This window comes from Ammospiza nelsoni, chromosome 5 (genome assembly GCF_027579445.1).
Source record: "Ammospiza nelsoni isolate bAmmNel1 chromosome 5, bAmmNel1.pri, whole genome shotgun sequence".
Classification (NCBI taxonomy): Eukaryota; Metazoa; Chordata; class Aves; order Passeriformes; family Passerellidae; genus Ammospiza; species Ammospiza nelsoni.
The window spans coordinates 14,058,559-14,071,097 of record NC_080637.1 but is presented as its reverse complement, the minus strand read 5'-3'; positions in this window follow the sequence as shown (position 1 = coordinate 14,071,097).

Sequence of the window (12,539 nt, the reverse complement as noted above, 5' to 3'; positions counted from 1 at the left end):
GATCTGAGGAATCATGAGAAGTTCTCATTTTGTGGCTAATCTGCATCTATTTTAAAGTGCTTCTAGGACCTTGTAATGATTTAAAGTGGATGTGGCCACACAATATCATTTGGGAGCACAACCTGTAGTACCAAGGAAGCTGATCTTCCTTCGTCCCAGGAAATGTGTGCCTAGACTTCACATTAGTAAAGAAAGTGTGTGGAAAGTCTCACTCTCAAATGACCTAGTTATGCTGATAATAATGTTAATATATTTATAGTGTCAAAAAATTCTAACATGTCCCTTTGCCTACCAGCTCTTTGCCCATCCCTTCATATGCATTTCCTGAGTTCACAAAGAAGCTTTTGATGTGACAGGGTGCCTCACAAAGATGAGGTCTGTGTGCACAGGCATGAATCAGGCTTGTACACTGTGATGTCTTGTGCAGTGATCTTCTACCAATTCCCAGAACACTGTTAAACTGCTGCTAGCTTTATTCCGTCCTTTTAGTTGTAATGTGTAACCTATCCCACTATAAGCCTGTTTCTTTAGGTCTTGAAAAAACTACAGAAACATCTGGGATAAGTTTCAAAGTCTTTCAGGATTTCTAAATTTGTTTAGGGTCTGCTTTGAGGGATAGGACTGATTCCATCCTATACTCTGGAGAGACAAGACTTCTCCAGAACTCATAGGTCACAATTTCATCCTTTATTTTCTTTCTTTTCTTCTTAGGCTGGGTTTTGGTGGGGAGAAGGGGAATTTGGTTTTGGTGTGGCTTTTTTATGTTCCTAAATAAATATAAATATATTTTAAATATGTTATATGTATTATATATATCTTTATGTATTTATATTTATAAATATATTTCTCAGCTTCTTTGTTTTGATCCTCTTTCTGACAATGTGCACAGATCTAATTTCAGCAAGGATTCAAAGTCCATAAACATAAACCAGACATTATTTATGATACAAACACTGCAGAGAGCTACAGGAGACATGTATGGGAAAGGCATCAGGAATGCACACGTGCTTGCAATGCTATCCTGTCCCCAACTTCACCTGGAAATGCAATGGGTAATTGTTTCAGGTACTAAGTAAATACCCATAGAGCAGTTAATTTCTGCATTCCCTCTAAATATGTCTCCAGGGCTTTCAAGTAGTTCCTGTTAAGCCTCATGGTTCAAGCCTGTTGTGAGGAGACTAAAGGTGACCATGGAGATGAGGGGAGAGCCAAGCAAGCCTGCAGGAGGGGCAGCGTGGAGAGCAGCTCATCTGGGTGGAGTAAGGGAGAGCAGAAAGGGCTCTGACTCCTTCTTCTTCCTTGGGTCACTTCCAGTGTGTCCCTTTACTTCCCTCAGATCCCTCAGTTCTTATATTCCTCCAAGTGGATTCCTGTGGTTCTCAGATTCCACCTGCCAGGCTGTGAGGCATGAAGTGAAAGGGCAGCCAGAATTAAAAGAGAGCCTAGAAGAGGTTGAAAATCAAGCAGAGAAAAGCATGTGAGCTGGTTAGGAACAGGTGAATTAGGAAAAGGTGAGCAAGGCAGAAATTCACTGGCCAGTCTAGAAACAGCAGCATTTACCCTCTAAGGAGATCAGGAATGAGCTTCCTGGGAATATAAAGCAACTAGATGAAGAGAGGTCAAGGCAACACAAGGAAGAATACAACTAGGGAGTTTTCAGGCAAAATAGAGGGAAGATTAATTTTGGAGCAAACAAAGAGGACAAAAAAAAGTTTTTGTAATTCTCTGGTTTTCAAGATAATTTGCAACTTTATTTGGGTTCTTTGGAGCAAAATAAAATGTACTTCTGAAAAAAAGTCTTCTGGACAAGCAGGTAAAATGGAGAATATGAGGAAGATGCAACATCTTTCAAGAGATTAAAGAATCCTGGTTCCAAGGAAAAGATCAACAGATGAGAGTATGATAGAAGGCACTGGTCTGTGCTGGAAACAAGTCCTCCCATTGCTCCAGCAGCTATACACCCAAGAAATGAAAGCATTTGCCAGAGAAGAAGGAATCCTGAGTCTGTCTTTTGCAACAAAGAATTTGAGCACTCATTTTAGGACCACTGGGAATATGGAAGGCATTAAGGTAGCAGAGATTTTTCTGATCTATCCCATTCCCTCTGCTTTATCTAGAAAGTGTGGTCTGAGGCAGACAGATGATTACAAGGACACGAATTAAAGAAAGCTCCAGAGGTACTTGAATGCTCCAATGTAAAGATCAAGTGACAACAGCAAAGCCACACAGAAACTCCAGAAAAGACAGAGGTCCTAGTCCAACTCCCAAGCTCAATCATGTCAACTGTAAGACACCACGACTGCAAAAACCACATGGTTGCTAAATATTTTTCTCTTTAAGAAGTTCTTGTGCTGCTTAAAAATACTGTATTTTCTTCTGCCTTAAAAAAACATGGAAGTCAGTGATAACAAGTTTTAATATTCATTCACCCAAGTAAAAGTAGATGTTACCAGCAAGTATTCTGTGTTTTGTGATTTGAGATGAATAATGTGTAATAGAACATTTGGTGTCTACAAAAAATTGTGTCACTTGTCCATACCAAATACGTTTAACCCTTGAATTTTAATAATATCTTCCAAACTAAGTTCTAGTGCCATTAAAGATACAGTGAAAAATGTGTTGATGCCAATGAAGTCCTCTTTTTGCATTTACTGGTTATTGGATGAGGGCCTGAACCCATGCAGCAATACTTTGTACCTCATGATGCAGCATTCACTCCCTATTACATATTTGTTATTGTAATTGTTTGGCCACCTGAGCTGTTTGGTAAATATATAAACCAGGCTGTGAATAGCAAAAGATGCAAGGGCAACAAGAAAGAATGCTCTGGGAAAATACGGGTACACAGACTCTAAGGTTTCTATGTACACAGTGTGATGCACTTCATTTAGTCAAGTATTTTATTTATCATTAAGAATTACTTAAACATTATGAAACATGAAAAACCTTTGCATTATGAAACATGAAAAATCTTCCCTGTTTTACCAGCAAAAGTTACTGGATTATTTTTGCAAAAGCAACCTTGCATTTTAGCACACATAAAATATTTCCTATTGACTTTGAAAAAACAACCCACAGAAAAGTGTGCAACTAACAGAAAAGGGCACAGGGTGAGGGCTCAGGTGGGGGAGTTTCACATGGAGATAGATGGCTTTTTCCACATAAGTTCCTCCATCCTTTGAACAAGAGGATTGAGAATAATTCACTACTCCCTAACAGTGTGAAGTTTTGTTTGTTTATGGTTTCAAGAGCTTTGAGATCTTCAGCTGGGCTCTGTGGCTCTCCAGGGGACCAGAAGATGGACATGGTATGTAAGGAGGGAAGTTTCACTCTCCACTTTTGTTTCAGAGAACTTAATCATTGGAAAATCATTATAATGATCATGGTCTCACAAAAATCAATGACAAGCCTGGTTTTGAAAGGAGCAATTTCAGTAGACCTGGACCTTGATAAAGTGGTACAAAGGCAAAAAAAAAATCTTCATCACCCAAAGGAGATAGAATTATTCATTGCTGGCCCTTTTCCTTGTTGTTCTCTGCTGACTAGAGAAAACCTTTAGAAATATCACATAGAGATAGCGTTAAATTCATCTGGGTACAGACACAGAATTACTTTTTTACAGTTGCTGAGTTTAGATTATGCTGATTTTATATGAGAACAAACATGAATGGAAAAAATAATCCACTTACAATTGACATGAGGCAACATTATATCTGAGTAATGACTTGACTGAATCTGCCACCACATTAATCCACAAAAGGCAGCAGGAAACCAGTGCAATATTCCAGATGTATATATGTCTTGCCTGTGGATTTTAGCATCGACATCATAGAACAGCCTGAGACCATAAGAGCTTTCTTAATGAAACAGAAGATCCCACACAGTAAACCTAGTGTCCAATAAATGTTTTGACAGAGAGCTATGAAGCTGTAAAGGTAGGTGGATGAATGCACAGAGATTTTAAAAAGCCCTGCAGCCCAGATTGAGTTTAATCACATAAAACCTTGCTGTTATATTATGAGTTGCATGGGTGACAACAAGGAAACAAGGTCAGGATGTGTCCCTTTGCTGTGTGTGGCTCCCCTGACCATTGCAGGAGCTGAGGGAATATTGCCATCTAGTGCCACACAGAAATCCAGCTGTCTAAACAGAAAAGAGCCATTTAATTCATGCAGGCAATGGTTACAAAGCATCCTAAAACCCGGGGATATTATGTGCCAGGGACATCATTTTGGTCAGTGTCTTCGCCAGGCTTGTTATTAGAAATGGTACATTTTCTCCTTTAAAAAAATTACTGTGTTGTGGGAGCTGAGTCATACCACTTTGGGGGAAAGACCCTATTCAGTTGTTCTGAGGTTATGAAAAAAGTGCAAAATATTCTCATAGCAGTTTAGCAAGTAGCTGCCAGAATTATGGGATGGTGTTGAGAATGGGATTTTTCTGCCTGCCTAAAACACAGACCTGTATACGTTATTGTTCTATGGTCACCTTAGGCTTGTTTTGGAAACAAAGAGGCACTACTAGGGCACAACTAATGTGACCAATTTTAGCAGTTGCATTTAGAATGGGAAGTGATGTACTTTTGAAACATCTGTTTCTCTGCAGAGACAACAAGGGGGGTTTGGGATGTCTGGTTCTGATGTTCAGAGCCTTTGAACTTTCAGTGCCTCTCTCTGGACCATTTTTTAACCAGATAGTCAATGATTTTGAGGACCTGTTGGTGGAAAAATAAATACCGCTTTTAGCCTTCCAAAGCCCATGCTCTCAGCTGTGTGATGCTCATTCGGGTGGTGAGGACACTTGTGCTCCCACAGGAGCTCCTGCTGGCCTGCAGGCGCAGTGGGACACGTTTCCCATTCTCCTCTGTGTGCAGCAGCTTTAGGAAGTTCTCCTGTTGCCATGCCCAAAAGGGGTGGCAGAGCAGCTCAGTTCCCTTCAGCCAAAACCCTGCTGGGCCTGAGATGAGGGGGTTTTTAATCAGCACATATGCTTGAGATACTTTTAACGAGGCCATCAACTCGCTTATCTACGCCACCAAATACATGCCAGATTATAACAATTTTCAGTCATTGCCCATCTGGAGCAGATTCAAAACAGTGGTTGATTTCAAAAGCAATTTGAAAATCAAAATCAGTTAAGTAATCAAATCTTCCAAAGCTGCAAATAATGTCCAGATTTTCAAGCCAGCAGCATCATGTTTATAAATGTTGACTTAAAATTACTTAAATGTCCCACCAGTACCTCTGAGTTAATTGCCATGTTATTGCTTGTGGCTGTGACTTTCCCACTATTTCTGCCCCCCAGCCATGTAAATTAAAGGATTAAATCACAAAGAGAATCAGAGTCAATAATATAAAAGAATATTGTTTTTCAACCTGAGAAAGTTTTAGACACCCACTACTCCTTCTCTTTTATTTAACATGAGTGCCAATTAAGCAAGAGGCTGCTGCTAAGTTAATTTTATATATATAAGTATATGTGCTTATATTTTAAAAATCCATTATTTCATGTCATCATATAAATCCCTACATCAAATATAAATTCTTTCCTTTTCTACACTGATTTTAAATACACTGCAAAAAATGTGTATCTGAAGTTCCTCCAAATGAGGAATTGTTTAGATAATAAAGTGTCTCACAATAATAGTACTGTATAAAGTTACTGATGTCAAACTCTGCCAGGATTTTTAGGGTTATTTTCTTTGCATTTGTTCATTTGGCAAAGTCCTTAAATATGGTATTTGAAAAGAAATAGAATATGTGTGTTCTCCTGAGTGTCCATAATGTGAATTAAAATTCCATCTAAAAAGGAACCTGAAAAGCAAGGGTTGTGGATGTATAAACACATTTTAAAGCACCCAGAAATGTGACTTTCCAAAGCTCTCACTCTTATCCTCTCAGTTCCCCATAAGTTTAGCTTAAAAAATAATCTAAGCTAACAACTTCCAGAAATAAATAGCAACAAACTGGCAGCAAATTCTGGAACTCCCCCATACCTCTTAGTCCACGGGGACACAGACTGACCTTTCAGATTCAACCCAAATCCAGCTGATTTCCTCAGGCTTTTGCCTGACTCAGACAGTTTGGGTGTTCCAGGCAGGCAGGGAAGGATTACTGAGATTAGCTATATCCTAATTGCTGTATTTAAGAGGCTGCATACTGCTGGATCCAGCACAAAGCTGTCAGTGACTTCACTGGGATCTGGATCAGTCTTTTAAAGTTTGAAGGAGCTGGGGAAGTGTCAGGAAAGATGGATGGCAGATTTTACCTGCTGGTACAAACTGCCAGGACTATACTGACATTTGCACCAGCTGAGCCTTTACACCAGGACATGCAGTCTTATGAAGCAGTGATGTAAAATAGAGTTAGAAATGGTTTTCAAATAGAGTCACAAATTGTTTTCCTGTGCTAAGGAGCAGCAGTGGGATGACATGCCAAATCTCTTTAAGAATCAAGAGGTGAACACCCCAAAATGTCCACACACCCAGCAGTCCAGTTGGATGAATTCTTAACACAGAGTAGGGTGATGTCCATTTAAGTTGAACATCAGCACCAATGGATCTTTTGTTTCAATCAACATTAATGGCAAGTGGCAGGGCTTGCCTATTTTGCCTTGCTGGTATTTGCAAACATCTGAGACTGTTTCCTTGCACAAAACATTTTTCTGGGCATGGACATTTTTCTTGATGAAACCAGACTAAGCTGCACTGTCCACTCAGTTGTGTCACATCAGCCTGGGCTGTCTCAGGCCAATGCACCTGCACAAGTGCTGCTGTTGATGCACAGGGAACTGGAACCATTAATTGAGGCTGGATGAGAATTGAGCAAGTGGATGATATGGACAGGAAAAAATGGCCAGGAAATAGGGGTCTGGGAAAAAAAATTCCTGTGGAATACGGCCTGAAACACACCCTTTGTTTAAGTTCAGAGGTGTGCAGTTTGTGGGATACACCAAGCATGGGTTTCAAGGGCCCTGAAGGCCCTGATGTTGTTGTTGTGACTACAGAAATTTAGCCTTGTTTCTATTAAAAAAAAAGGTGCTAAACGTTATACTGTTAGCTTTTTTCTGTTGAATTAAATTTTCTGTGAAATAGCAGAGGGACAGTCACCATGTCCCAGCTAAATGGTTTGTTTGTAGCAAATTATTTTCTATTCTTAAGGAAAAAGAATTTATTCAAATGTCAGAAACAAGCTACATCTTGACAGATTAACAGGATTGCTGCTGTTAAAATTAATTTGTTGCCAGATTTGTTTACAAAACTTATTTTTTCAGGGATGGGTGAACTTCCTGGCATTTGCCAATCTTTTGAATAAATATTGTGGAGGATTTGTAAAATGAGAATTAATTAAAACTTTTCCTGTGAGTGCAAACCAGACATTTTGCTCAGTGTAAATAAATTGCTTGAAAGCTAAAGGGAACACTTTGAAGGAGGTGGGTGGAGAGGCAAGGAAATTTGAGCACTGTCTTCTCTTTTCCAAACAAAATGTGGGATATAACAAATATGACTAATACAGGAATTGTAATTTATATATCAGATTTGATATATCCATTTTTAACTTTCTTTGCAGTTCTGAATTGACCTCAAGATATTTCACTTCAGCTTTCAAGCTCCTCAGAGATTTGTTTTTTTTTCTACAAATCTTTTTGGTTTGGCTGCCTCTGTATGAGACGTGGCAGAGGTGCTCATTTCTGGATGTGGAGCTTTAGATACTGGCTCTTATATATGATTTGTGTGGCTCTAAGAAGGCCTTTCAGTGTTAGCTTGGGTGGTATCACCACCTCAGACAAAGAGATAAGCTTATAGTCATCATCCATTCATTCTGCTAGGGTGAGAGAAAGAATCAGATCATGAAATGCATATCCAGGAAGAAAACAAGGACAAGTGTTTGCATTCCACCTTTTCATTCACTGCAAGTTGGTTTTGTTGGTAGGATTTGGGTTGTTTTACTGTTTTTATAAGTGATCATGACAAAAATATTCTTTCTCTATGAAACAGCAGACAGCACTTCTACTCTTTCATGGATAAAGTCAAGGAAGTGCCACTAAAGATCCTTAGAAAGATTTTTCAGTGACTCCTTTGAAAAGGAAATCCAAAGACAGATTTCGAGCAAAAGACAAACATTCCTCCCATTTAGACTAAGATTTTTCACTTTTTTTTTTCCCCTGGCCCTAATGTCCCTAACCTAAGAAATTAGTCCTGGACAAAAGCCTTCAGTGCTAAAATTTGGAATATATTGTTTCTGACAAAGCCAGGGGCAGATGTCAGCCTGGCAAAGGAGAGTCTGCAAAGGCAGCAACAACTCGAGGGACACCAGCACTATCCAGGTTAATTAAGTACACAGGCCATCAGTAAGTCCTACAAATAAATTACAAAACAGTTCATGGATTTCACAGAAGACACAGGATTTTACACCATGCAGTATTCAGGCAAACAGTCTTTCTGTGATTCTTTAGGTATTAAATCAGAAGGATTAATTCTTCCCAGTTACTTCTCCCCAAGATTTCCTGCTTTTAAAATTACCATGCCTGGTCTTAAAGGTTTGATTAGTTAGAGCTACCACACACTGCTGCTGTACTAATTGAATAAAACTCCACTGGGTCCATCCTTCCAGAGCCTTGTGCATTTCAGCAGTGTTTCCCACGGTCATATGTAGGAAACTGCCTGTTGGCAGGAGGGAAAAGCATCTCTGCTTTAGAGACAGCCTCAAGCTTTTGCTTAAAGAGGCTAACACTGCCACTAACAACTAGGAAATCCTGGCAGATAGTCCACATGAATATCTCTTTCTATATTTGCACAATGTCAAGCACACTATCAGCCCTGAATAAATAATAATCATAGAAACCTGGAGTCAGCCAGGAAATAGCTGTGAATGAGACATTCATATTTTAAAACCTGAAACTGCATTATCTTGTTATGACTTTGGGAAAATGATTCTTTTCCTTTTCCCCTCTTGTTTTTTGGTTTGGGTTTTTTTCCCTAAAAAAGAAGAAATGCTAATACTGCTGGTAAAGGTACTAAAAAACTTTATTTGGCCCTGTATTACAGAATGAAACATCTAAAGTGTTCTGCCTGATAAATACATAACGAGCAACATTGAGAACAGTGCTGATTGTAATTCCAAAGAATTTATTTCTAAATGAAAAACAAAATTAGAGACGGAATACAGCTGCAACTACAAACTAGGATACAACAGTGATTATATGGGAGAAAAAGGAAGAGTAGCTGAAAGACAGTTTCACAAGGCAATATTGCTTTTGATAATGTCTTGGCAAAGTTGATTTTCTTTCTAAATTTAATTGAAGGTCCCTATTTAAAAGCATTTATATTAGTCATATATCTTTAAAACAATGAGCAAAATTCATGAGGAATTCAGTCTCCATCTCTATAGAAATAATAATGAAGGGCAACACCCTGTAGTAAAACTAGTTGAAAGCGGTAATTCTTATTTAATTCAGACTCTTGACAAACATTCAGAGTTACTCCTTCACAAAAGAATCATTTATTTCTCCTTTTCTGTTCAGATGCAGGGCTCCTATGCAGACTAAGCATGTTTCAAGATTGTATTTTTATGGTTACAGATGAGAAGAAACAGATTCTTACTTTAAAATGTGGTGTTATAATTGATGACGGGATACACGCACAAATTATTTTTCATATATTGATCACCTTTAACAGTAATCCAGAAAGATCTGAGATCTGAGGGCTGTCTCAGTATAATCAAATTGCAATTAAGTTAGTCCATAAGCATTTAGAAGATATAATGGCAAGGACTATAAAGGAGAAGAATAAACTGAAAACACAGAATGCCAAAAATCACCATCTGCTGAGATGATGGGAGTATCATGCTCAAAGCTGTTAAGGTGTTACTAGAGCTGTTGTCTGTTACAACATTAAACAGTTAATTGCAGTTCATGGGTTTTAAGTAAAAGGACTGGGGACTGCTTTTTACCATAGCAACCACAAAAAAGAAATCTCTTCCAGCATGTGTGCAATACGCGCCAACATAAAAGCAAAGAAAATAAATATATTTGGAATTCAGCATTTAAACTATAATTATTTGGAGAAATTCCTCTTTCCGAATTTACATTCAGAGCATCCTGGAGAGAATTAGATGCTCATTCCAAATTTACCAAATGTCTTTCCTGAGGGACAAGAAGATGTATTACATTCTGTATCTTTTCCCACTAACAACTGTTAGGATGACTCCTGCTGCTTAGGTAAACAGAGTAGGGAAGGGAAAGAATACAGAAAAAAGGAAAACTTTGTCATCTCACTAATGTGTGCCCACATGTGCTGCAGGCAGGGCATGGGTATAAATGCATAGGTCAAGATCAAGTGTGTACCATCACTTACCTTCTGCCACTCCATCCATTTCTGCTCTGTGCTGAGGTCAGCCTACTTGTGATCTTTGAGCAAGAAAAACATGTTATGGTGACAACACTTCTGATTGTTTAATCCCAGGTCAGGTCAGGTTAAGTTTGAAAGGAGGACAGGAGAAAAGGAAAGCGACAGTTACATAATTATCATGCCTTAAATATTAACATATATTATTTTGGTGCCAATGGAACTTTTTATTGATAGAACTTTCTGAAATAAAATACTGATGAGTTCAACTATCTTTCCAGACATGGTTTCATTTTGATGGAATACTTCTTTTGAGGTATGATTTTTCTGAAGCCTTTGCAAAATCCAGACAGCTGTAGAAGCAGCAGATCAGAGAGGCAGCCCAGCAAATTACCTGGAGCAGTGACCTAAAAGGTGAGCCAGGCAGGTGAAAAGCAGCTGGAAAGAGGGACCAGAGGTCCTGCTGGTTGCTATCCCTAGAGGATGTCCTGAGGGCAGGAGACAATAGGAAGAATTGTATTTCACTAGCCCTGAACCAACTAAAGGTTTGAATATGTAAATGTTTTTAAAACATCTATTGTAGCTGCTGAAAACAATTATGTCTGTGGCATCTGCCAATTCTCATAATTATCTGCTGTTGTTTCAAAAATGTGTATGGGAAATTTTGCAAAATCTAGGACCAATAATCCCATAGCTGACACAGCATGCTCTTAGACTCTTACACCACAAATGTAGTGTGAGATCAGAACAGAACAGTTGGCTACATTAAGATTCAGACTGACAAAGACAGACTGAGAGGGTTTTGTCAGCTGATGTAAAAATTTCCATAGGCAAAATCATAAAGCCCTGAATAAATGGAGGAATTCACCCACATATGAGCACTTTCAGAACCCAGAGATGTCCTTCAAGTTGTCCCTCTACGAATCCAGAAGACACAGGTTCATGGCTCTATGCAGCTGTAAGTTCTCCATAGAAGACCAATTCTAACCCCTCCAATGCAGACTTGTCTCTCAATTTCAATTCCTATTGTACTGCTGTTGTATATTGTGTTTACCAAGGCACTCAAATTCTTAGGTCTTGTCGCCATTGAAACTCACTCTGTTTCCATACAGCCTCTAGCACTGTATTTTTTTATAAGAGCATGGCATAAGTTTTGCTCCATTGCTTACAAACAACTTTAGAAATAATCAGAAGTGTGCAACTCGACAGTGACATGAACACATAATTCAATAAAATGCCACTGCTTATGCTACTAATAGATTTCAGTGAGTTGTATTAATTGTGCTAATTATGATGATGTGTGAGGGCACAGAAAAAGGGCCCCACTTCTCCTGTAAACAGAGGAGTAGACACCTCTTTTTATAGAGAACTGACAGTCAATATATGCTTAGACAAATAATTTACTGCAAAATTTTTCAGCCCGCTATACATAAAGCATTCTCATTTTGCCAGCTTTCCTGTACCACAGACCACAACTGTAATATTTTGAAGTCACCAGCAGCTGCAGTGCCAATACTCTTCTTAGTGCAGAAGGAAAACCAGGCATTGTATTATCAGATTACTACAGAATCCTTGAATGTCAATATGAATGCAAGTTTTTAAGGGCTCAGATTTAGTATACACAGAAAAAGATACCAATTCCATAGAGGGAGGAAGAGGAGTTCATGCTTAATGGTTTAGATTTGGGTATTTTCAAATAATCTATTATTATTGTTATATATGATTTGGCAGAATTAAACACAGACAGGGAATCCACAGATGCCTGCTGTATCCTAAAGAAAAAGCACTTTTTTATCTGTCAATTAAAAGATTTGGGAAACAACAGACAGTTCTGTTAATCTTGGATCAAATGAGTATCTGAAGTTGAATTACAAGATTCTCAAATACTAATGATTTTCAGTTAATTTTTCCCTAAACCACTATTGTTCACTTTTCATCAGTCTTGTAACTTTTGCATATACCAGATGTCACATGCTGAGTGTCTACAAAACAAGATTTGATTAAATGCACAGATCTGTACCACTGGATGTTATTAGCCAGTTAACAGGTTTGATGGCCATAGATGTACAAAGATTCTCTTAATCTGAGCCTGCAAAGTTGCAGTCTTAGCTCATAGGCATTTCAGAAGGATGCACCCTTCATAAGTAACATGGGGTATTTTTAATGATGTCTGAACTTTTGTCTTTACCAGCTA